Raw genomic sequence first — 26,608 nt, 5'->3', positions numbered from 1 at the left:
GACATACATACACTAGTACAAGCGTGAGATTTATATATAAAGCATTACCAAGACCTGAAATCTTGCTGGGGTGTTCAAAAATTTGCATAATTGTAATGATGCTATAAATAGCTATAATCAAGGAAATGCCCAACGACAAAATGGATGTGACTAAAAGTAACGCTAAAATGACGAAATTGTCCCAGAATTTAAAGGAAAATAAACATATCCCCGAAAATTAAGTTACAATGGTTTAGACTAAAATGGATAAAATTAGTAACTACTTACAATATCAACTTCTGTGACGATCGTGGATAAATACCTATGTATCTATAATCAGCTGAAATTCCTATGAAATCCCACTATCTATTTATAGCTCCAACTTGTGGGTTTTTCCTTTGGAAAATCCCACTATCTTTTTATAGCCTCAGCTTGAGTGACGTTCCTGTTTATGAATTCTAGTATATATGTATAGCTACAAAATGTGGAAATCCCCAAGTCGATATTTATAGTCTCAAAATTTCCAGCGTCAGTGACGTCACTGTACTGAACACTAGGGGATAAATGGCAACAGTGTTGCAAGTGGCTGACCTGAATACGCGCTACTGTAGGTAGGAAGGTAGAGTGTATCTGATAGGGATAAAGTGAGTTTTATAGGGACAAACAGAGACCAATACACACACACACACACACACACACACACACAACATACGCGCAGACTCACACACACACACACACACACACACACACACAGAGGGAAGAGGAAAAAACAAACCCCAAAATATACTATCCACACTCGGGAGGAAGAAAGAAAAACAACCAAATATACGATCTACACAAAGTACGCGAACACACACACATACACACACACACACACACACACACACACACACACAGAGGGAAGAGGAAAAAACAAACCCCAAATATACTATCAACACAGAAGGGAGATAATACAAACCCCAAATAAACTATCCACACAAACGTACGCGAACGCATACAAACCCCAAATATACTATCAACACAGAAGGGAGATAATACAAACCCCAAATAAACTATCCACACAAACGTACGCGAACGCATACAAACCCCAAATATACTATCAACACAGAAGGAGATAATACAAACCCCAAATAAACTATCCACACAAACGTACGCGAACGCATACAAACCCCAAATATACTATCCACACAACGTCGCTAACGCATACAAACTCCAAATATGCTATCCACACTCGGGAGGAAGAAGAAAAAACAACCAAATATACGATCTACACAACGTACGCGAACACACACACACACACACACACAGAGGGAAGAGGAAAAAACAAACCCCAAATATACTATCAACACAGAAGGGAGATAATACAAACCCCAAATAAACTATCCACACAAACGTACGCGAACGCATACAAACCCCAAAAACACTATCAACACAGAAGGGAGATAATACAATCCCCAAATAAACTATCCACACAAACGTACGCGAACGCATACAAACCCCAAATACACTATCAACACAGAAGGGAGATAATACAAACCCCAAATAAACTATCCACACAAACGTACGCGAACGCATACAAACCCCAAATATACTATCCACACAACGTCGCTAACGCATACAAACCGCAAATATACTATCCACACTCGGGAGGAAGAAGAAGAAAAACAACCAAATATGCGATCTACACAACGTACGCGAACACACACACACACACACACACACACACACGCACACCACAGAGGGAAGAAGAAGAAAACCATTATACACTATCCACACGCAGTGAAGAAATAACCCTTTATATATACTATCAACAGAGAGTGAAGAAAATAACCCATTATATTCCATCAACACAGAGTGAAGAAGAAAAAGTTTTTTGAAAGCACCTAAGCCCTCACCTGCAATGACCAACTCTGCCAAACACCTACACCCCACCTACACCCCACCCACCCCCACTCCCAACACTACAAAACCCATTTAACTCGTTATTTTATGGCATCAGTGTGTGATTTAGGAAACATCAAGACACAAAATGATGGACGAATAGACTGACTATTGTTTACGGACTTGCATGCCTAAAGAGCGTGCGTTAAGGAAAACATCCTTCCATTTCAATTCTAACTAAAACATGATCCAGAGGGATAGAGAGAGGTGAAAGAGCACAATTTCATAAAGTGTGAGTAAAAACAAAACACGCCATCCTTATTATACAATGTCAAGACCAAGAGACACTTACGTTTTCTTTCTGGTCTATTCTCTTTTAGAAGGTAGTATGAAATTTCACATCAGGGCCAACGCATCGGCTCACATTGTCAATTTTTCCATTTCCATGTTTTTACTGGCACAAGTTCTTCATCATCTTCAATTTCTTCTTCTTCTGAATCCCTCTTCTCTGTTTCGTCTTGTTTTTGTTTCTTCTCTTTTCTCGTAGGGCACTCTGAATTCCAGTGTCCTTTCTCCTGACAACGATATTAGGTATCTTGACTTTTGTCTCTCTTTCTTAGACGAAGCAGGTATTCTGGAGACAAATACCCATTTACCTTTGCAGATATAGCAAACTTCATTAGCACTTACACACTTTCGTATGACTCTCATCAAATCAACGACCAAAAGAGTAAGTTTTGTTGCCACTTTCGCATGTGAATTATGCTTTCGTATGACTTTTAGCAAATATTTGACCAGCAGGTCGATCTGTGCTGACTCTTCCATCTTCTTGATCGTTTGAGAGCGGAATGAATACTCTGACGCTAAGACACTCTCCTTATATACATGGACCTGCTGCGTATGAAACCTAGTCAAATGTAATTTTGCAATAAGATGAAACGATTTCATTGAGGAAGTAAAAAGCAATGATGTACCGTATCGCCTCACACAAAACCTGAAGTTTTAGTTCAAATCCGTGTCAGCGATTTCGAAGACGACATAACTGAGCTTTAATCAATGCTCTCCAATTATGACACAAAACCACGAGTCCTGATTCACGCCAAAAGAAATTTCGTTCGGTCCATAAAAAATAGTATCACATCTGAGAAACGCAAAAACGAACTTCCAGAAAACTGAGAACGACGGCTTACACCTACAACGTAAATATGTGAGTTCAAGTAGTGCGTAAAACTTAGTCAAATTAGATTTTTATAGTCAAGACGAAACGATCTCTTTTCGAACAAGAAAGCAGACACCAAGCGACAATGGCGATCCGTGTCACACAACACTTTTCAAAATGTATATTATCAGAGGTTTGTTCTAGCGATCTGCACGGTTAAATTAAATGTTGATGTATTTTGCAATAAGACGGACACAATTTCCATGGGATCGCCCATGGTACGATTGTTCGTGCATTAGTTTAATTTTTAAAAATATTTTTTTATATAAATCGCCTATAGGATAGACCCAGTAAAGCATGGCCATTCTCGTCACTGTCTGAATAGCTACTTAAGTCAATTCGAAGCGAACGCGGTAAGAAAATAAGTATAGCCAATGAAATGGCTTACAACGGGTGATGCATTGTTTTGTTCTATGGCTGTGTGGCATAATAATCCCTATGTTCTTGCGTTGTTACCATTACAGTGCAGACAGACTGAAATGTGAACTTACAAGCCCTCTTTGTGTGTGTTGTACCATTTCCTCTTACCACATCAAAATACTGAGCGTCACAGTATTGGTTCGCGTTTTCAAGCTGACCATTTTTTTATATCTCACTTAAACATTTCGACATAAACACTCACATCGGTAGAGTCAGAACAGACGTGTTACAGTATTGAGGGACATGTTATCTTTTCTTTTTCAAACTAATAAATTTGGGGTTTGTATGAAGTAAAGAACCGAAAGTACAGTGAAACTCAAGGATGATGACCCAATCTGTCTGTCTATTGATGCGTGTATTTACTTAAGAAGAAATATGACCTCTAAAACACAAAGAGATACGGCAAGCATGATTAGATTAAACACAACGATGTTTTCCTTCACGCCCGTGTAATTTAGAGTTTCAATCGTCTTTGAAGACAAACTTGGTCTCCTTTTGTAGGGCTTGAAATAATAAAAAAACTGAAAAATCTTAAGCACTTTGCTATAGATAATTTCATCAACAGACCAAACAACATAAATACCGTTACAACAATAGAAAGCCTTAAATCTTCTATCAAAAAGAAATGCATGAAAAAAATTAAAGATTAACGATAACTAACCAATGAAACCGAATTTAACAAAGGCAATAACATGTGAAGAAATGCCTCTCACTTTGGAAAGGTAGGCGAATGTACTCTGTCATGCACCGTCAACTTGAAAAAAATTATAAACAGAGAGAAACCTGAATTCAAAATTCAGTTGTTTCTTTTTCTTCAAAATTATTTCGTTTCTTTTTTCTTTTTTTTTTTTTTCTTTTTTTGGAACAAATCTAAGCACTAATATAGAGTGGAAAAGGGAAAATGCACATACAAGCTTTGATATTTCTGAAAAAAGGAGAGGATATTCCTAACGTTCATAACCACGTATATATGCTTGGACTTGTCTGTGACTTATCCACAAAACAAGATATACATATTTCTGGTCAAGCTGCAAGTGTGTGCGTGTTTTTGAAAATGGTAAAAATTGGATATACAATTTTCTCGTGACACTTATAAAGTGAAGAGTCTGTGCAAGTGTCAAAAGCCAAAGTCATATAAGTTTTGTATTTTGTACGGCTTGTAAAGATTTCTACTTTAGAAAATGTGAAGTATCACAAGTTATTATCACAAACAGAAGTGGAACATAGGGGCTTGCAAGAAAGAAAATAACCCAGACAGTTGGTGTCATCAAGAGTGCTAGAGACGGTACCCAAACTTGCTTGTCTGCTTACTTGAATTAAAGTGATTTTCGCTCTAATGGAGCATGTATCACTGGTTTAATAACGCACCGCGTGATTTTTAATTACTCCTGGGGAAGGAAAGAGAGCCTCATCCCCCAGGCTTTTATGTACTCACAGACTATTTTTAAATTTAGCCACTCAGGTGTAGGACTAACTAGTCCTTAACAACCTGACTGAAAGACTTTAAACATGAGTGGGAATTATCTCACCACACACTCATTTTTCTGTCCGAGCGTGGTAAAGGAGGAAAAAGGTGCTCAGCAAGACAGCCATGGATGTTAAGTACTCACCAAAACGCTAGCCCGTACTTATTTCAAATCAAGTCCCGTTTTTGCTAATGGACAATAAAAGGTACCAATAATGTGTTAACCACCTGTGCAATTAGTTCAAATCTAACGAGTCTGTTAAATTTCCTACTTCCTAACATATCTGTCTAATATTAGTACTTAGTGTACATAAAAATAGCCATACTGATCTTATTTTAAATTATTATGTCTAAGCGACATATACCAGTTAGGTTTAAAAAATTAAGTTTGTTGTGGTGTTCCAATGGGTCAAGTTTGTTTCGAGAATAGTTTAGTCAAGGAGGGATACCAAGCCAAATATGGTTCCCTATTTAATAAAAAGCAATCTTTTGGAGCCCTAAAAAACAGTCTGTTTTTTCTGTTAGAAGGTAACACGTCTCTCTTTTGCTTTCACGTTCTTTCCCGCACTCCTAGTCTCATGATTCTTGATATCAGGAAATGCGTAGCCATGATGGGCGGTAATGTAAGCAGCGGTTTCTACCAGTTGACTGAGGGGGTATCCAGTGTAGGCTTGTCTGTAGAATTGGGGAAGAACTCTGACCCCTAATCCCCATTGAGAAGGTCTTGGTTTAAAGGTGTCTAGAGATTTGTAGGCAACGTATTGTATGGCTGTAATAAACTGCCCTGCTATGTTGACGTCATACAATGCTTGATCTAGCCCCATTTCGGTGTACTTCTCAACGAGGGTCAGCGTCCCCCTCCTCCTCAACCGCCTCAATTTCCTCTTCTGGTTCTGATACTAATTCTTCAGTTGAGGTAGATAGTTTCAAATCCGCTGCTATGGTGTCTGTCGCTGTTATTGTTGTTGTGGTTGTTCTTTCAGCTGAGATTGCCTGTAGTATCGGAGTGAGAAAAGAACGTAGTGCCTCCGATAATTACATTTGAGTTTGCCATACAGTTTGTGTAACATAATTGGACCTTTGTTTTGCCACCACTCTTTCCGGGACGGGTTGTTTGTTAGGTATAGTCGGCTGTTGACTAGCTGTTATTTGTGTTCTCGAGGTGGGTGGAGTGCTAACTGGCTAGGTCTGCACTTCTTGCTCCCGCTGCTGTTGCGTATATTTCTTCCCTCCACACCGAGTTCTGGACCTAATTCTTTAAGTTTCGTTGTACCCGAACTTACATTATCCATATTATCACCAACAAAAGAAAACAAAACGCACAGACCTAAAAGAAACACTCATTCACTTTTTACAGAACATTACTATTTTTAAAATTTTGATAAGCGACGGAAACGAACAACTTAGAGTCACACTTTCTAACCAAGATAAAGAAATCATGTGCTGATAGACTCACTTCTGTATTTTTTCTTCTAACTGACTAACGTATCATAGGCAATGGAATGTGATTTCTTTTCGAGAGTATGGGGTAGCCCTGAAATTTTATTTTTTTGGGAAGTTGAAGCTATGGCGATCGCTTAGGTTATAAGATGACGGCCTCCTGTGACGACAGGCTTTCTCACAGGATAAGGTCTGCTTCTTCGGAAAGAGAAGAAAAACTCTTTGGTGTCGATAAAACTGTTAACAAAGCCTCTGCCAGGTTCATGCTGCTGCTGCTGTTGCTGCTGTCTCTGCTGTTTATGAAGTCTGTACTTCTCCGTCCATTCTTCTTTCTCCTTCTTGAATTCCTCCTTGAAGAGCTCTTCTTTCAGGTCTTCAGTGACTTTCAACATTATGATATTGTCTATCTCTTCAGGTCTCGGTATCAGACTTGTCATGACCCTATGCAAATTCACATAGGCTTCGTTCAACTTGGCTTATCTTGAGCACATCTTCGTAGGAAGATGAGTCGACAATGGATGGACAGACTGGAGACACAACACAACACAAAATTTTTGAATTCTTTCCTTCCCCAGGAGTAATTAAAAATCACGCGGTGCGTTATTAAACCAGTGATACATGCTCCATTAGAGCGAAAATCACTTTAATTCAAGTAAGCAGACAAGCAAGTTTGGGTACCGTCTCTAGCACTCTTGATGACACCAACTGTCTGGGTTATTTTCTTTCTTGCAAGCCCCTATGTTCCACTTCTGTTTGTGATAATAACTTGTGATACTTCACATTTTCTAAAGTAGAAATCTTTACAAGCCGTACAAAATACAAAACTTATATGACTTTGGCTTTTGACACTTGCACAGACTCTTCACTTTATAAGTGTCACGAGAAAATTGTATATCCAATTTTTACCATTTTCAAAAACACGCACACACTTGCAGCTTGACCAGAAATATGTATATCTTGTTTTGTGGATAAGTCACAGACAAGTCCAAGCATATATACGTGGTTATGAACGTTAGGAATATCCTCTCCTTTTTTCAGAAATATCAAAGCTTGTATGTGCATTTTCCCTTTTCCACTCTATATTAGTGCTTAGATTTGTTCCAAAAAAAGAAAAAAAAAAAAAAGAAAAAAGAAACGAAATAATTTTGAAGAAAAAGAAACAACTGAATTTTGAATTCAGGTTTCTCTCTGTTTATAATTTTTTTCAAGTTGACGGTGCATGACAGAGTACATTCGCCTACCTTTCCAAAGTGAGAGGCATTTCTTCACATGTTATTGCCTTTGTTAAATTCGGTTTCATTGGTTAGTTATCGTTAATCTTTAATTTTTTTCATGCATTTCTTTTTGATAGAAGATTTAAGGCTTTCTATTGTTGTAACGGTATTTATGTTGTTTGGTCTGTTGATGAAATTATCTATAGCAAAGTGCTTAAGATTTTTCAGTTTTTTTATTATTTCAAGCCCTACAAAAGGAGACCAAGTTTGTCTTCAAAGACGATTGAAACTCTAAATTACACGGGCGTGAAGGAAAACATCGTTGTGTTTAATCTAATCATGCTTGCCGTATCTCTTTGTGTTTTAGAGGTCATATTTCTTCTTAAGTAAATACACGCATCAATAGACAGACAGATTGGGTCATCATCCTTGAGTTTCACTGTACTTTTGGTTCTTTACTTCATACAAACCCCAAATTTATTAGTTTGAAAAAGAAAAGATAACATGTCCCTCAATACTGTAACACGTCTGTTCTGACTCTACCGATGTGAGTGTTTATGTCGAAATGTTTAAGTGAGATATAAAAAAATGGTCAGCTTGAAAACGCGAACCAATACTGTGACGCTCAGTATTTTGATGTGGTAAGAGGAAATGGTACAACACACACAAAGAGGGCTTGTAAGTTCACATTTCAGTCTGTCTGCACTGTAATGGTAACAACGCAAGAACATAGGGATTATTATGCCACACAGCCATAGAACAAAACAATGCATCACCCGTTGTAAGCCATTTCATTGGCTATACTTATTTTCTTACCGCGTTCGCTTCGAATTGACTTAAGTAGCTATTCAGACAGTGACGAGAATGGCCATGCTTTACTGGGTCTATCCTATAGGCGATTTATATAAAAAAATATTTTTAAAAATTAAACTAATGCACGAACAATCGTACCATGGGCGATCCCATGGAAATTGTGTCCGTCTTATTGCAAAATACATCAACATTTAATTTAACCGTGCAGATCGCTAGAACAAACCTCTGATAATATACATTTTGAAAAGTGTTGTGTGACACGGATCGCCATTGTCGCTTGGTGTCTGCTTTCTTGTTCGAAAAGAGATCGTTTCGTCTTGACTATAAAAATCTAATTTGACTAAGTTTTACGCACTACTTGAACTCACATATTTACGTTGTAGGTGTAAGCCGTCGTTCTCAGTTTTCTGGAAGTTCGTTTTTGCGTTTCTCAGATGTGATACTATTTTTTATGGACCGAACGAAATTTCTTTTGGCGTGAATCAGGACTCGTGGTTTTGTGTCATAATTGGAGAGCATTGATTAAAGCTCAGTTATGTCGTCTTCGAAATCGCTGACACGGATTTGAACTAAAACTTCAGGTTTTGTGTGAGGCGATACGGTACATCATTGCTTTTTACTTCCTCAATGAAATCGTTTCATCTTATTGCAAAATTACATTTGACTAGGTTTCATACGCAGCAGGTCCATGTATATAAGGAGAGTGTCTTAGCGTCAGAGTATTCATTCCGCTCTCAAACGATCAAGAAGATGGAAGAGTCAGCACAGATCGACCTGCTGGTCAAATATTTGCTAAAAGTCATACGAAAGCATAATTCACATGCGAAAGTGGCAACAAAACTTACTCTTTTGGTCGTTGATTTGATGAGAGTCATACGAAAGTGTGTAAGTGCTAATGAAGTTTGCTATATCTGCAAAGGTAAATGGGTATTTGTCTCCAGAATACCTGCTTCGTCTAAGAAAGAGAGACAAAAGTCAAGATACCTAATATCGTTGTCAGGAGAAAGGACACTGGAATTCAGAGTGCCCTACGAGAAAAGAGAAGAAACAAAAACAAGACGAAACAGAGAAGAGGGATTCAGAAGAAGAAGAAATTGAAGATGATGAAGAACTTGTGCCAGTAAAAACATGGAAATGGAAAAATTGACAATGTGAGCCGATGCGTTGGCCCTGATGTGAAATTTCATACTACCTTCTAAAAGAGAATAGACCAGAAAGAAAACGTAAGTGTCTCTTGGTCTTGACATTGTATAATAAGGATGGCGTGTTTTGTTTTTACTCACACTTTATGAAATTGTGCTCTTTCACCTCTCTCTATCCCTCTGGATCATGTTTTAGTTAGAATTGAAATGGAAGGATGTTTTCCTTAACGCACGCTCTTTAGGCATGCAAGTCCGTAAACAATAGTCAGTCTATTCGTCCATCATTTTGTGTCTTGATGTTTCCTAAATCACACACTGATGCCATAAAATAACGAGTTAAATGGGTTTTGTAGTGTTGGGAGTGGGGGTGGGTGGGGTGTAGGTGGGGTGTAGGTGTTTGGCAGAGTTGGTCATTGCAGGTGAGGGCTTAGGTGCTTTCAAAAAACTTTTTCTTCTTCACTGTGTTGATGGAATATAATGGGTTATTTTCTTCACTCTCTGTTGATAGTATATATAAAGGGTTATTTCTTCACTGCGTGTGGATAGTGTATAATGGTTTTCTTCTTCTTCCCTCTGTGGTGTGCGTGTGTGTGTGTGTGTGTGTGTGTGTGTTCGCGTACGTTGTGTAGATCGCATATTTGGTTGTTTTTCTTCTTCTTCCTCCCGAGTGTGGATAGTATATTTGCGGTTTGTATGCGTTAGCGACGTTGTGTGGATAGTATATTTGGGGTTTGTATGCGTTCGCGTACGTTTGTGTGGATAGTTTATTTGGGGTTTGTATTATCTCCCTTCTGTGTTGATAGTGTATTTGGGGTTTGTATGCGTTCGCGTACGTTTGTGTGGATATTTTATTTGGGGATTGTATTATCTCCCTTCTGTGTTGATAGTGTTTTTGGGGTTTGTATGCGTTCGCGTACGTTTGTGTGGATAGTTTATTTGGGGTTTGTATTATCTCCCTTCTGTGTTGATAGTATATTTGGGGTTTGTTTTTTCCTCTTCCCTCTGTGTGTGTGTGTGTGTGTGTGTGTGTGTGTGTGTGTTCGCGTACGTTGTGTAGATCGTATATTTGGTTGTTTTTTCTTCTTCCTCCCGAGTGTGGATAGCATATTTGGAGTTTGCATGCGTTAGCGACGTTGTGTGGATAGTATATTTGGGGTTTGTATGCGTTCGCGTACGTTTGTGTGGATAGTTTATTTGGGGTTTGTATTATCTCCTTCTGTGTTGATAGTATATTTGGGGTTTGTATGCGTTCGCGTACGTTTGTGTGGATAGTTTATTTCGGGTTTGTATTATCTCCCTTCTGTGTTGATAGTATATTTGGGGTTTGTATGCGTTCGCGTACGTTTGTGTGGATAGTTTATTTGGGGTTTGTATTATCTCCCTTCTGTGTTGATAGTATATTTGGGGTTTGTATGCGTTCGCGTACGTTTGTGTGGATAGTTTATTTGGGGTTTGTATTATCTCCCTTCTGTGTTGATAGTATATTTGGGGTTTGTTTTTTCCTCTTCCCTCTGTGTGTGTGTGTGTGTGTGTGTGTGTGTGTGTGTGTGTGTGTGTGTGTGTGTTCGCGTACGTTGTGTAGATCGTATATTTGGTTGTTTTTTTTTCTTCCTCCCGAGTGTGGATAGTATATTTTGGGGTTTGTTTTTTCCTCTTCCCTCTGTGTGTGTGTGTGTGTGTGTGTGTGTGAGTCTGCGCGTATGTTGTGTGTGTGTGTGTGTGTGTGTGTATTGGTCTCTGTTTGTCCCTATAAAACTCACTTTATCCCTATCAGATACACTCTACCTTCCTACCTACAGTAGCGCGTATTCAGGTCAGCCACTTGCAACACTGTTGCCATTTATCCCCTAGTGTTCAGTACAGTGATGTCACTGACGCTGGAAATTTTGAGACTATAAATATCGACTTGGGGATTTCCACATTTTGTAGCTATACATATATACTAGAATTCATAAACAGGAACGTCACTCAAGCTGAGGCTATAAAAAGATAGTGGGATTTTCCAAAGGAAAAACCCACAAGTTGGAGCTATAAATAGATAGTGGGATTTCATAGGAATTTCAGCTGATTATAGATACATAGGTATTTATCCACGATCGTCACAGAAGTTGATATTGTAAGTAGTTACTAATTTTATCCATTTTAGTCTAAACCATTGTAACTTAATTTTCGGGGATATGTTTATTTTCCTTTAAATTCTGGGACAATTTCGTCATTTTAGCGTTACTTTTAGTCACATCCATTTTGTCGTTGGGCATTTCCTTGATTATAGCTATTTATAGCATCATTACAATTATGCAAATTTTTGAACACCCCAGCAAGATTTCAGGTCTTGGTAATGCTTTATATATAAATCTCACGCTTGTACTAGTGTATGTATGTCTCTGTCTCTGTTGTGTTTGACCCGCTGCCATCATTGTCCCTAGACAATCCCACCATGTTCAATTTCCCTTGACGCTAGACAGTCCCACGATTTTTCTCCATATTCAATTCCCCTTGACGCTAGACAGTCCCACGATTTCTTCCCATGTTAAATTCCCCTTGTCCCTAGACAAGCCCAAACTCTATTCCCATGTTAATTTCCCTTGTCCCTAGACAGACCCAAACTCTATGTTAAATTCCCATTGTCCCTAGAGTTGCCCACGATTTTTCTCCATGTTAAATTTCCATTGTCCCTAAAGTGGCCCAGGGGTGTTTTTAATGCTAAGTCCCATTGTCCCTAATGTGGCCCACTTAACTACTCATCCAACACAACTTCGTGAACCAGCATGAGGATTTTTCTTTAAAATATAATTATGTTTTTTACAATATTCTCCACGATACCTTTTGTTGCATTTATCTCTTGTTCCCTGAATTAATCACGCACAGTTGTTCATTATATTAATGATATCTGTTTAATTAAATTTAATTTTATCATCCAAATATTTTATCAAGACCCACACGATATCTTGTTCTAGGATCATGTAAATTTATTGTTATAAATCCATGCGGAGTAGCTTGCGCTTGTGAAAAGAAATTTCTGAATTTAATTATATCCATGTCACCGCTGCACCAAGTTTCATGAATATTTCGCAGCGTGTGTGTGTCTACGCCATTAAACACAACTAAAATATTACAATTGTCCCTGATTACTTTTGGTATTTGTGTATATCGCTGAGTAACATAGATAACATCTGTATTTTTATGTCTGCCGCGAGAAAATATCCTGGCTGGATTTGATTGTTTATCTAGCATCACATCATCATATACAACTAAATTATTAATAAATCCGTCTAAAAAATCAACGGACGGTGCTTCATCAATATCTGTTATAAACTCTATGACATCATTATCTTTGTCCAGTAATCTTGCATTTTCGTTAAAATCTTTTAATACTTCATAACATCGTTGATCATCAGCGGATGGTGCTACCAAATACAACTTATCCCATTTCAACCATCTCATTATCAGATTAAGTAATAACTGCGTCTTACCCGATCCAGATGGTCCTATGATAATCATTCTGATGGAATTCGGTTGCGCAGGATGATGTTTAACAGGTTCTCGCTGCCGAGTTGCTGAGAAATCAATTATATCCATATATATTATAACATGAATTTATATTGTTTACGCTGTAGAGTTAAAACTCCGACTACTGATTTAGCTACAGTTATAACAGAAAATAAAAAAATAGCGTACGGTGGAAAATGTACTGTATGCGGTAGAAAGAAATTTTCGTTTTTACCTAATAAGCGCGGTGGTGATATTGCTAATTTGATGTCAAAGTTTCCGGGTACTCCATGGGCTAAATACCCAGGAGAAAAACATCTACTAGGATATAGTTATTGCGGTCCTGGTACTCGACTCGATATCAGGCTCGATAATCAAGATCAACCAAAACCAGGCGAGGAACCAGTAAACGCTATTGATCGAGCTTGTCATATTCATGTTGTAGCTTATAAAAGTAAAAATCTACAGGATAGGCATATTGCAGATGTGAAATTAATTCACGCGTTAAATTCTATAAAAAATAAAAATATCAGAGAATCATTAGCTAATTGGTTAGTAAGATCTGCGATGAAAGGTAAATTAGCGTTTGGGTCTGGTAATATATAATGGAATTAACTTATTATTCAGCAAGAGGATATTGGAGAGGCAAAGCAGCAATTGGTAAACTCGCTGATGCAGCAGCGGTTAAACATTCTACTGCTAGCGCGTGGTTATCCAAACAGGCAATATGGCAAATTTATCTACCACAACAGAAACGAATTCAGTACGCGTATTTCGATGTTAGTGTTCCTAATGAAGTTCATCAAGCAGATATTCTGTTTTTACCACATGATACTGTGCGTGGAAAAACGTACAAGTACGCGTTAACTGTAGTTGATGTTGCAAGTAGATATAAAGAGGCAGAGCCGCTATCAACGAAAACATCATCTGAAGTAGCCGATGCGTTTGAACGAATTTATCAACGAGGTGGTGGACCACAAGGTGGTCTGCGATGGCCACAGCTGCTACAGGTTGATCCTGGTAAGGAATTTCTTGGTCCAGTATCATCGTTGATGAAACGACATAATACCAAAATACGACGAGGTCATACTGCAATTCACCGTGATCAGGCAATTGTTGAGCGATTTAATCGAACACTTGCTGAGTGGTTATTTGGATATCAATATCCTAAGGAATTTATTCAAGATAAAAGATCTCGCGAATGGGTTGCAAGATTACCAAGCGTGATAGCTGCATTAAATAGCGAGATCACACGAACAACCAACATGAAACCCATTAGCGCAGTCACAAAAAAAAAATATACCAACACAAAGAAAAGGTACTGAAAAACAAAAAATATTGGGTGATGTTACAGTTAGATATTTATATGAACCGGGTGAACTTAAAGGTGGTAGCGGAGTGTTACTACACACAAAATATCCACCGTGACAAGATCGCCAGGTAGACCTGCAATCTACAGATTAGATTCGGCTGCTCCTCAACGTGGATTTGTACGTGAACAACTACAAATAATTCCCACGGATACACAATTACCACCGCGATCACTTAACTAGCACCAAGGGTGCCTGCCCCCCCCCCCCCCCCGACGTCGATTACACTCAAGACAGGTCAACATGGTATTTTCTCGTGTATGACCGCGACTATCATCTTTTCTGTCTACGGTAAATTGTCTTGAATCATTACTCGAATACCGCCATAACATTATACAATTGTAACTTGTGCAATGATTATTCTGCCGCTGTTTTAACTCAATAATAAATTCAACATCAAGATCAAAGTCGCGTTTATTTTTTTTATCAGATTGTTTGTATCCGATTAATTTTTTTCTTATTATATCATCATCAATGACGTTGAATTTATTAACGATTTCAGGAATTATAATTCTACGTAATTGAGATATATTTCTTACCCTCGATACCGCTAAATAAACTAAATTTGACCACTCGATGTGATCGTCTACAATCCAGACTCGTGTGTCAGAAATAGTTAATCCCTGAGACGAGTGGATCGTCATAGCGTATCCCAACACCCATTGAGATTTGTCAGCGCGTAATGCATCTTCGACCACACTGATATCAACAGCGACAATATCATTTAATACGAGATTTTGATTCTCAGTCTGTCCTGGAATATCAACATTAATATTCTGTTTTCGTGTATCTGATGGTCTATAACACAACGGTACGGGTAATTCTGAATATTTTTCTTTATGCAGCTGAAATAACTGCTGTTGTAAATCGTCTCTGATTATTTTTCTGCTTGCTACGATCAAATCGTTGGGTCTCCATAAATTCAAAAAATCACTCATTGAGGTCTCTGAGATTACTCCGCGTATTATTTCACACTGAATTTTGTTTGATTGTAATCTGATTAATTTTTTAAATTCCTTTAAATTTGCATCGAGAGCTCTATGATCATCGTCTATTTCTTCGTAATAATCGACGAAATTTTTTAACCAATCATGTGGAGATGGTCCAACAAAAGGCGGCGGTTGACCATGATCGCCACACATGATTATAGCGGTATTTTTCGTCAGCAACCAATCAAGAAACATTTTTAATGTATCCAATCACACCGTGCATATTTCGTCCCAAATAATTATTTTAGGTATATATTTTTCTCCCATTCGTTTAGGAGTCCATGTATCCCCGCGCCACCGAAAGAAACTATGATACGTGCACGATTGTGCTTGCCGTTGTTTCATCTCGCGTGCAAGTCTATGTGTGGGTGTCAGCACGATCATATCTGAATTTCTAAAAACATTAATCGCTCGAGTCGTTTTGCCGCATCCACCAGGTTCATTGAGATATACTGTCTTATATCTAGTTATTGGATCACTCAACGATGGCGCTTTCGACATTTCTGATATTTTATTACACTTACGATAAAAATGTCTCATCGGAACATCTGCTGATTCTGTATAATTGTGTAATATTTCCTTTTTTATTCTCCACGAACTCCATCGTTCATCATTACTTGTAAATTTCATAACAGACTCTAAATATTTACTCGAAATATAAAACAAATCTGTTGCGACTCTGACTGCGGTTTCAGGAAATCTATTAATCATCGATAATAAATTTATAGAAACATAAGCCAACATGGAAGATCTTAGATGAGTATACTGTGGGGAGATATCATTTATATAACTAACGATCGTACATAATTTTGTTCCGTCGGATAAATAAACACTTTCTCGATTTACAAATATATTTCTCGCTGTTGTATCAGCAATTATAAAATCGTACTCGGCATCATCTAAAATTAATCGTGTGTGATGTCTTTTATGATCATATGCACCACCCTGAGTAAATTAACCTATAATTTTTCTGCCGAGATCTTTTGCGGTTTTGAGTTTAATCTCGAGAATTTTAGGAGCTTCTTTGATAATATCATCTTCGGAAACATCAGGACATTTTTCCTTAAACTCGCTAATAACTTCATCAGCACTGATAGAATCTGACATGGGCAACCAAACTTCGGTCTGCGCGTGATATGATATAATTGCCTCACTAACTACCAACGATGTCAGTATCGCACAATCTAGCATATATCGTAATAAAACTATAGGCGCCCAACGTTTTTCACAAAAATGTCTGCCAAACCAAACATAACAAATCTTGTGAAGATTTTCTTTAAGCTCGAATGATTCAACACAAGCGAATCCAGTCAGATCAAAATCAGGTAATGGTCCATTAATTGCCACTCGCGTCATCTCGTTTGTAGGGTGACCGAATCTTTTAAAGTATACAGAATAATCTCCGTATCCTAGAAAACTTCCTGGATAACATGCAACCATATCAACCGAAATAACATCGTTGTAATTATATTTGGTATTCCACAATCCGCCGTGTCCGTATTCGACGCAACTTGCGTCTACATCTTCAAGTAAATCAAATCGTGTTGGTTTCCATGAATTTCTTTCTCTAGCGAAATGAGCCGCAACAGTTTGAACGGTAAAGCAATTAGTTAGTAATTTGTCAGTATTTTCCGCGTGTTTGTACTTGGAAAACTTCTCCACGAGATTTTTCATCTCGTCTTGGAGAGATTCTGTTCGATATATTTCACCGTTTGGTCTAACAAACTGATCAAATTCACCTTCCTCATTACTTTTAAATAACCATACCGATACAGGATCGTTTTTACTTATTTCGTTGATAAAATCAAACATATCTGGGGGGTAAAATCTAATAGTTCGATCACGTGGAAATATTGTTACTGCGCTGGTCCATGCGTGCGCGTTATGATCAATAATATTTATTGAAGCTCCTTTCGATTTATATTTCGATTCGTACAGTATTTCTCCCGTTATTGTCGCTACGGTTATTGGAAATTTTAATATTTTTCCTAACTCAGCAACATCTTTTATTGTAGCACCGGTATCCTTAACTGAATCAGCCCACGAGTTTATTTTTTTTTACGTCTTAAATCAGTTAATCCATTTCCACGCATCGCGTTTGTAAAGTGTTCTATTACTCGCTCGGCTACACAATTTAACCTTGAAAATTTCATGGGTGTCAGTTTATCAACGTTGGGTTTTTTATTTATCTCATAGATTCCATAAATAACCGCTGTTACAGGATACGCTCGCTCATAATACGGTTTGTCAATACCCATCAATAGACCCGGTCTGGAATTTTTACTTAATATGGCAATTTTATTATTACCAAGGACAGGATCATATTTGTCACGGATAATCCAACTACCTGTTTCTGTTAATACAATAAATTTTACTCTGAAGAAATATTTTTGATTGCCCTCATACTCAGCGATGTAGTTAATGATAGTTGCCGCTCGCTTGTCATTCATTGTGGCGTCCTTGACAGTATTGCGTATAATCTTGAACGTTAACCATGTATGAGATGCACCATCCGTGTAAAATTCTTTCTTGGCGTCGTGAATTTTATTGATCAAACTTTTATTTTTCGGATCAACCAAATCTCGTACTGGTAAATCAGAAGATAGTCTGTCGAGGTTGAATTTATATTTAACAGGCCTAGTTTGGGATAATCTCTCAAACTCATTCATATAATTAAAACAAATATTTAAATAAAGAAAATTATATATATACAATGTCTCAATGCAAATGGTTGATGATCGGCTCAGTAAATCGATGCAACAAATCCTGCAGAAAGGAATTTTGTTGGATGCACTTACAAAGTATACGACGAGGAAGTCTAGGACTAATACCGTGTCTGCGATGTGGTATTGGAGTGCGAGGAAAAACAGGATTATGTGGAAAGTACGGTGGAAAACGGTTCAGAGAACTTAAAAGATATTATGACAAAAAAATTAATAATAGTGAAAACGCTATAAAATCCGTGGAGGATTATATATCAAGATTTCAGACAAACAATGATTTAAACAAATAATATTATTGCATATATGGAGCAAAATATATTTGTCCCACATCCTCTCATCAAGAATTACGAATCAGATCGTAATGGCATGATCAGACACTGTAGGTTGAGGAGACCAGTTGGTCATGTCATTAATTCTGGTTATCTAGCGTTCACATGTGAGGGAGGAAAGAAAAGCTATCTCTGTCATAGATTTGTGAATGAATGTCATAATGGGATGATCAATGGCGGTCTTGTTATTGATCATGTTGACGGGGATCCTCAAAACAATAATTTATCCAACCTTCGTGTTGTCACACAAAGCGTGAACTCTGCACGTGGTAATACTGGAAGATGTAAAACAATCGGAAAGAGGGCGGTAAATTCCACAAACACAGAAACTGGCGAAGTAATTATATTTCGTTCGATGCATTCAGCTGCGAAATACTTTGATATTCACTCATATTCAGTGCAAAAAGTAGCAGAAAATATAACCAGATCTGCTTTCTCCAAAAAATATAAGCAGAAAATCACCTTTCAGTACTGTTAACTATCATCACCACCTCGAATTATATTTATTTTTTGGGGGGTCAGAAATTGTCATTATTATACTGCTTATTTTTTGACTCATGAAAGGGAGGTAATTTATGGTCATAATCATATACAACATCCAAGGTTTGTGATGCCTGGTGGATACAGTATGCATTACAGATTTCTAACTTACAGTTCGTGTATTTTTCTGCCCTATTAGAACAGCGCAACACATAGAATACATGTATATTTCATCCTAACCTACAGAAAACCGACATGTATATTCCAGCCTACTGAGTGCAGAATCCAGCGTCTAGTCTGTATCGTGTGGCAATGTACTGACTCATAGGTCTACGATAGTGTTTGGAATTAAAAATCAGTTGCATTTTCCTTGTTCAGTGCAGAAATATAATGCGAGATTGTGTATGGATGTGTGATTATTTATTTATCGAGTAAACTCCCTTTGACCAGTCTAGCAATTAGATGATCTAGACCGGATGTTCTATCATACATGGCGTGGTATAGTAAATACGAAATTCCTTAATTTAGCTTTGTTTGGTGAAAATATATCATATAAACGTATTTCTTGAATTCAGAGTTGTATTATTCGAAATTAGTTCCTTTTCAATGATTATTAGCTATATATTAACTTTCGAAGCATATGTTTGTAACAAGATTTGATAGCTCAATCGGTATCGTGTTGGACTGTGACGCTCGCGGTCCAGGATCGAATCCCCATGGCTGACAACATGTCGGTGGTTTGCGCATAATTGCGATTTTTATAATAATTGGGGGCTCCGCCAGATCCTCCCGCTCAGCAAAACTCAACCACGTATCAACCGGTGGTTGATAAATATTTTCGTATCACCCACGGGCTTGATTATTGTGGGTGGGTTTTTGATGAGCGTATATGTTTGTGCCGTCCTTTATTCAATTATTCATTCTATATATTTCATTTCATACTTAATGAACTTGCTAAAATTCTCGTTTCATAATATATGTTTGTAATGTCCTTCATTCATTGTACATACCCATTTCATTGTACATACCCATTTCATTGATACTTAATGAACTTGCTAAAAAAACTCGTTTCATAATATATGTTTGTGCCGTCATTCATTCATTGTATATACCCATTTCATTGTATATACCCATTTCATTGTACATACCCATTTCATTGTATATACCCATTTCATTGTACATATCCATTTCATTGTATATACCCATTTCATTGTATATACCCATTTCATTGTACATATCCATTTCATTGTATATACCTATTTCATTGTATATACCCATTTCATTGTATATCTTCACCAAACACACCCTCTTGGGCCTCTAGACCGTTGTTTGACGGGTTAGGGACTCTCATAGCGGGATAGGGTTTTGTGTACCTGTACCTAAAGACTCGATAGGGGTTCAGGGATAATTTTTTTTTATTTTAAAGATTTACATATTATTTAATGAACCATGACAATATCAAAGACATTATTTCTGCTATTAAAAAACTAGAAGAAAACGGAATTAATATATCTGATGAACTAAATCCTGAAAAAATAATATCTGATTTTGAAACGTTAGAAGAACTTAAAAATGAAAATAAGTATGTTCTATCATCTCAATATAAGTTCATAAAGCGGATTCAGGCAGCTATGTTTCAGTCACTGGCTATGGTGAACGATGATCAAGTAAATGAATTTATTCCTCTTTCTGTTGCAATAGAAAAGATCAGGTCGGAATTATCCAGCGAATACGAAACAAAAAAAACAATCAGTACCCGCATAAAATACTTAACAAAAATTATGTCAGCGGGTAACGACCAAAGCAACCCTGTCTGAAATATTTTATTTATTCTGAGATTATATTTATTCTGAAATAATATATTTATTCTGAAATATTTTATTTTTTATGAAATATTATATATTTATTCTGAAATATTTTATTTTTTATGAAATATTATATATTTATTCTGAAATATTATATTTTTTTCTGAAATATTATATTTTTTTCTGAAATTGATGGGCTAGTTGGTACTCAGATTTATGTAACATGATCAAATTTGCAATTTTGATGGGTTATTTGGTACTCAGAGTTATTTATTCTGAATATTTTATTTTATTTTCTGAATTGCCTATTAGATCGTCGGGTAAAGTTGCCTGATTCTCTAATTGATTTTAATTGAATAAAATACCAAAATCAATAAAAACCAGTAAAAATTACAAAAAATCAGTAAAATTAGCTCAAATATCAGTAAAATTAGCTCAAAAAATATGTAATTTTTTACTGATTTACTGGTTTTTATTGATTTTGGTATTTTATTCAATTAAAATCAATTAGAGAATCAGGCAACTTTACCCGACGATCTAATAGACAAAATCACCCAAAACCAGTAAAATACCCCTCAAAAACACGAAATTCGTTGATTTTTCACTGAAATTCAGAAAAAAATAAAATATTTCTGATAAAATAAAATAACATATTTCTGATAAAATGAAATAAAAATAAAATATTTCTGATCCCCCCCCCCCCCCGTTTTATTTATTCTGGAATATTATTTTTTTAAGTTGATCGACTTTAATACAGGAGTGTGTATAATTTAGAATTTGATCTCTGCTACAAATGATCTCAATAATATGTTCTCGGCGGAGTTCATCTAACTGTTCTCGCTTTCGTATTCATCAATAACTAAATTAACGCTAAATTGCTCTGTGTTTTGAAAACACTGTTCTGATGGCGTTTTTCAAGTGTATAAAAAACAATCACGTGCTGGTACATTATATAACATTTACTGGATTAATTAAGATTTCACATACAGATTTATCACAAGCTCTTCTCCACGCATGTCAATTAAGCGATTAAGGTGGTCTGTGAGCTTAAAATTTATTCGTGTTAACATATTATTGTGACACCGCAGATACACAGGATTAGTTGGTTCTTGCACGATTAAACTTCCAAGGGGAACTTGTGGTGTAAATGTATATAAAATATATCTTTGTTGAGCCTGATTTGATTTTCCGAGGTCTATTTGATAGCTGCCATCGACTACGTCACAAACCAGATTGACCACAATCGTGCTGGTTATATTAACGATTCCCGGAGAAACGTGTCTGCCGCCTCTGTGTGGATCATTATTATGTCTGAGAACAGTTGGAGGTGGTGTTAGTTTTTTCCATGCATCGAGTATTTTAGGAAAATATTCATCAATGACATCATTGACAGATTTTCTTAATCTATCTGGATTATAATCAGGGAACTTAAATGTTGCAATATCAGCTTCGGATATTTTGTATTTGGTTGCGAAGGATTTTTTATAATCGCTTGATGACTTAAGAACTACATCTATAATTTTATTATAGATAATTTCAGAAGAATCAACTATAAAATTTAAAACCTCTATGTACCTGATGATATTATCGCGCGCAGATGTCAAATCAGATAAATACTCCCGAAAACTATCATGTAAATTATTTAACTGTATTTTATGGTCTGAGTTTATTGAAGAAAATATAGGATCAATATCCAAAACAATAATACGTCTAATAAGATACTAAAAAATAGAGTCAGGATCATAATAAAGTCCTCTATATATCACCGTTGGTTTTATTTCTATGTAACCTAACCAATTTGAATTCATTTCAGTATCGTGACGAGAGCTATTTGTTGACGTAAAATCAGAGTTTTTCGGTTCTGGTGGTCCTTCATACACCGGGGGAACATCCGGCCAACCTAGTACGGATCTTATCGTGGATTGATAGATATCACCGGCATAATCAGGAGAATGTATCTCAACCGTCGAGGACAGCAGCAGCAGAGAGGGTGAACAGACCATAGAATTCCGACAAAACAAATAAAACAAACAAATAAAACATCTCGTAGAAAGGTCAAGATTTTACAAATGAACTTTTCCTTGAGATGTTTTATTTCTGTAATGGACGATTGTACTAATGAAACCTCAGTTCGAAATAGTATCTGAAAAAAATAAAGTACTCTACGTGTTTATTTATTTCTTGTTTATTTTTTGACGACCAACGTTGGTAGGTACCCTCTCTGCTGCTGTTCTTCTGCTGATATTAATTAAATCATTATGTTATAATAAAATGATACATCCAGAATCTCATACTGCAAGAACAGCACGAGAACGATTAGAAACAATTAAAAAATTTCTTCCTGTCAGAGACTCATTTAGAAAAAATCTACAAGCGCAGCAAGAAGCAAAAGTTGAGTATGAAGAAGACACTAAAAAACTGTTTAAACCCGTCACTGCAGCTACTGAGAAAGTTGCAACTGTCATCAAAGAAGATCTTCTTCCGGTATCAGAAAAAATAGCAAGAAGAACTAAACAGGCAAAGAAGATTTTACGAGACCTTCCAACTGACATAGCTGCAGCTCAACCTCCACCTGTTGGTGAGGAAATACTTGAAGGTATTGGAGAACTTCGTACTGAAGTCGCCGATGTGAGAAAAAAACTTGCATCTAAATCCAAATCAGAAGCAGAGAGCTTAAAATTAAATGCAAGATTTAACGAAGGAGTTGTTGAGGAAATTAGAAATATTGAAAGAGAGAAATTACCTGAGATGATATCAAAAAATATATCTAATAAATCTAATTTTTTAAAACCCTCTCATGAAAATACAAGTGATGATAATTTCATTAAATGGATATATCGCGTATATCACAATAAAAAACAAGCTAGAGGTCAAGAATTTAAAATATTTAATGAAGAAGTAAATAGACTTAGAGGGAGACGGGAACAACTAGGACAAGGAGAGTTCTCCCAGTATCAGCTTCCTCCACCTCTGCAACAAATAGAACAACAGCAATCTTCTTCGCCGCAGCAAAGGTTGAAGTCGGAAATTAAAAAGGCTAAAGAGTCACTTAAATCATACTCCTCGAAGAAAATTTCTTCACCTTTACGTAAAATTTCTGCACCGGATGTAACATTTACACCGACAGATTCACCACATGGATTTCGAGAAGGTGACTCACCCCCGGTCACCACTGAAGTACTTACTCCGGTAATGCAACCACCAGTATTTAAAACACCTCAAGATGAACCTAAAACAGGACATGGTTTATGTCCTGATAATATCATCAATGACGTGTCACGGTTAGAAGTTCTCATAGGAGGAAAACGTGCCGGAAATAATTCACCAGAAATAACCAATGAAGCAGCTGATATTTGTCGGCGACTATTTCAAGGTGGTATCATGGATATTGGCGTTTACCGAGAACTTATTGATGAGCTCGTTGATGATTAGTTGTTAGATAAATGGTAAATAAAATAAGATGATTGTGCATGATAATCATCGTAAACCCACACAGGTTAGAGCGGTAAACTCACGATTACCAATCTATAGTGTTATTTACGGAAATGGACTTGGTGATGTCATTCGGGGATTATTCACGAGGATAGCTCCAAAAGTAGCACCTGTAGCAAAACAATTATCGATGAAGGCTATTGATATTGTTCGTGATAAAGCTCCTGGTGCAATTGTCAATGTTGCTGGTAAGGCGTTCTCGGCGATCAAAGAAAGATTAGCACGATTATTGCGACGAAAACAACAACCACCGGTGAAACTGGCAAGTACTGAGGTGATGCCCGCAGACGTAAGTAAAATAATAAATCAGGCTGCAAATCAAAAACTAGCGGCGATATCTGAAGAAGCAGAAAAAAATATAACAGCAAATTTAATAGCAGGGAGCGGTCTTCGTCGACGATGATCATCATTTGAAAAATGGTAACTATAATAAAAATGTTCAGGCGCGAATCAGACCCAGCATTTGATATGGAGGCACCTGTCCTTAAGTACGAGTCGGTACGTGATTATCAATTTTATTCTTATGACGCAAGACTACCAAATCAGCGAGGGAGAATCGAATTACAGGTTCATGATACAAGTAGATATTTCTTGCCCGCTGAAGCGTTTGTTGAAGTAGAAGGTAGACTTGTAAGGGGGAATGATGCGGCATATGGTGCTAATTTACGTGTTGGTTTTGTCAACAACGGGATTATGGCACTGTTTGATAGCGCCACATACATGATTGATGGAAAAAATATTGAATCAGTTCAGAAGGATGTCGACGTTGCTACAACAATAATTGGTCTGGCGAGATATTCTGACGACTTTACAAGATCAGCTGGTCCAACAATGATGTTTGCCAAGGATATTACTGACAACGCTGATCATGTTCAGTATACCAAAGTACGGACACCACAAGATACTGCATCTGATCCACAACCGGTTGCTGATGGTCCTGAATACGCAGCCAGACCAGCTGCTGCTTTTGATATTATAAAAAGTGTTAGTGCGACTTACAACCTGGGATTTGCAACACGCCGAACAACGTTGTCAGGAAATAATAGAAATTTTTCATGTGCAATTCCACTGTCTCACATCTTTGGATTTTGCAGAAATGTTAGAAAGGTCATCTTTGGAGCTAAACACACAATTGTGCTCGTAAGAAAAAGTGATGATAATGATGCAATCTGGCGAGGTGCTGGTGTTGCTGATGCTGGTAAAGTAGATATAACAAAACTTTCATTGTGGATGCCAGTAATGACACCATCTATTACTGAAGAACAAAAATTATGGATCAAGGTGGTAAATCATTGCTATCATGGTTAACAGTAACCACAGATGCTGCTCAAAGCAATATTAATGGTTTATTTACATGGCATATAGCATCACAACAGGGTGTTTCTGCACCACGACATATTTTTATTGCATTGCAAAATATTAACCGGATAAATGATCAACAACGTTCACATATGATATTTGATAACCTTGGAGTTAATGAAGTTTCCTTACGGATAAATGGACATCAAGAACCAACAGAAAATATACAACTAAATTTTGATCAAAATCATGTAGCGCGCGCATATCATCGTTTAATGTCATTCATGGGACGTGATCAAAATATAGATACCGGTTTGCAAATATCACAACTAGATTTTACAGGTCTATATCCGATTTATTATTTTTCACTAGAACATCTTGATTTATCCAAACAATCTGTTGTTGATATACACTTTCGAGCTCATGTTACTAACCCTCCTCCTGATATACCCGGTCCACCAATTGTTCTCGGCTTCTACAGAGCGATCGCTGTCGTACTTAGCGACAAAGCCATGTTACTTGAAGGTGGCAGTGGTCGAATGAGGGTCGTTGATGCACCGGTGGAAAATATTTAATCGTGTTATTTAGAAAAATATTATTTATATAAAAATGTCGTACAGTCATGTTAATGTTACTCTGACCCCCGGTCAGGTAAAAAAGATTCAATCAAAAACCGCCAACAAATGCGGAACTAAAATATCACTAAAACGAGATCATATTAGTGGTGGTCCAAACAAATTATCGCTGACAAATAATCAGATTAAACATTTTAATAAAGCCCTAGAATCAAAAACTGGAGTTCAATTCCATCTCTCCCCGAGCGCCATCAAAGACATGGTTAAAACAGGTGGTATATTTCCACTACTTGCGGCCATTCCGGCATTAATAGCTGCGGCTGCTCCAGCCGTAGCAAAAGCGGCCGCGTTAGGTGCTGTTGGAACAGCCACTGAAATGGCACTAAAGAAAGCAACAGGGCAAGGATACAAAAAAGGGGCGCGGCTTAAGATTGCCAGGATCTCGTTGGGGGAGAGGCCTAAGGCTTCCAGGGTCATTTCGTTA

This window comes from Sinohyriopsis cumingii, chromosome 13, assembly GCF_028554795.1.
Source record: "Sinohyriopsis cumingii isolate HCF-2022 chromosome 13, ASM2855479v2, whole genome shotgun sequence".
Classification (NCBI taxonomy): Eukaryota; Metazoa; Mollusca; class Bivalvia; order Unionida; family Unionidae; genus Sinohyriopsis; species Sinohyriopsis cumingii.
This window is presented reverse-complemented; position numbering follows the sequence as displayed.